The sequence below is a fragment of the Pavona decussata genome, unplaced genomic scaffold, assembly GCF_977016875.1.
Source record: "Pavona decussata unplaced genomic scaffold, jaPavDecu1.1 SCAFFOLD_19, whole genome shotgun sequence".
NCBI lineage: Eukaryota > Metazoa > Cnidaria > Anthozoa > Scleractinia > Agariciidae > Pavona > Pavona decussata.
The window spans coordinates 2,244,367-2,245,781 of NW_028145442.1; positions in this window are offsets into that span (position 1 = coordinate 2,244,367).

Below are 1,415 nucleotides of genomic sequence, written 5' to 3' on the forward strand. Positions count from 1 at the left end.
GCTAACCCGGGTTAAATACTATGACAACCTATAGATTTTAATACCTCTTAACCAATGGTTAGCGCTAACCATGCTTCGAGCAACTCAGCCCTGGTGAAGAGGGACGATGCCGAACAAAGTTTCTTAAAAGACATGCCTAACACGATCGCAAAGACTTGAACTGTGATACCAGAAGATCGCTTTTAGCTTCAGCCACAGTAACTACCCCTGAAAGAATCGTCCCACAACAGTGGCGGTATTTTTAGATGTGTCTGTACGTATTTTCTTTTATAAAGAATCACGAAAGTGTTCGGCCGCGTTTGTGCAATTACGACTTGGAAACAGTAACGAAAAGAATTGCCGAAAGATTAAACACTACCAAATGATCTGCTACACAAAATAGTTTCCGGCTTGGAAACGTTGAAAAGCAGGCTCCTTTTATAATGACATTGTTCCGCAGTTTTTTCCTTCAGCCTGACCGCCGGGTTATATAACTTCGGCAGAAAAGTAGCCGCCACTCAATCTTCCAAGGGAATTGTTCATAGGCCACTTGATCGTGCATATGGATTACAAATAGAATTTTAGATAAATCTACAAAAATAGAGATCTGGGGTCAGTTTAATAAAACTTTTTGACTTGTAGCTATCATCATAACAAACGGTGACCTTGTAATTACACACACGCATGCAAAACATGAACTCGACAAACATTATGAGAATCCTGATGAGAATATTTTAATGAGGCTTATTAAAGTCGATTTTGAACTCTTTATTGGGTTTGCACGTAAAAGCAAGCAACCAACGTGGAAATTACAAATTAAATTGGTCTTATTTTCTCCTGCCCAGGAGTCATTCTGTTTTTGTCAAGTGAGTCTTGCTAAGTCTTGGAAGATGGAAATAAACATAACAGCGCGGGTATTCAGTACTTTACCAAAAAAAAAAAGCAAAAACATATATGGATACCGTTCCACTCTACGGGTCTATGCCATTTTTGCCTGCCTGTTTTTTTTTCTGCCTGCGTGTAAACGGCCCTTACTACAAGTGCCGAACCTAATACAAATTTAGCAAAAACAGTAGCTTTTGCTTATTTACATTCTTCCGATTCTTTCATCCGCAGTTCAAATTAAGGATATGTATGTCACACATTTCACTCCATCACTTCAACTCTACGGGAATATTACCAATTCACAAAATGACCAGCTCTCAGTTCGCTTGATAGCTCAGTTGGTAGAGCACCGCTGCACCGGTATCGCAGAGATCGTGGGTTCGAAGCCCGTTCAAGCCTGAATTATTTTCAGGCTTCCTTTTCGTAACCGCGATTTAATTACATGAGGTTCGGCACATGTCAAGAGCAAGAAGTTGAACCGGGCCTTATGTCATCAAAATCTTCAGTTCCTTTTCCTCGTGTGGTTAATAGGCCTCAACCCAAGATATTCC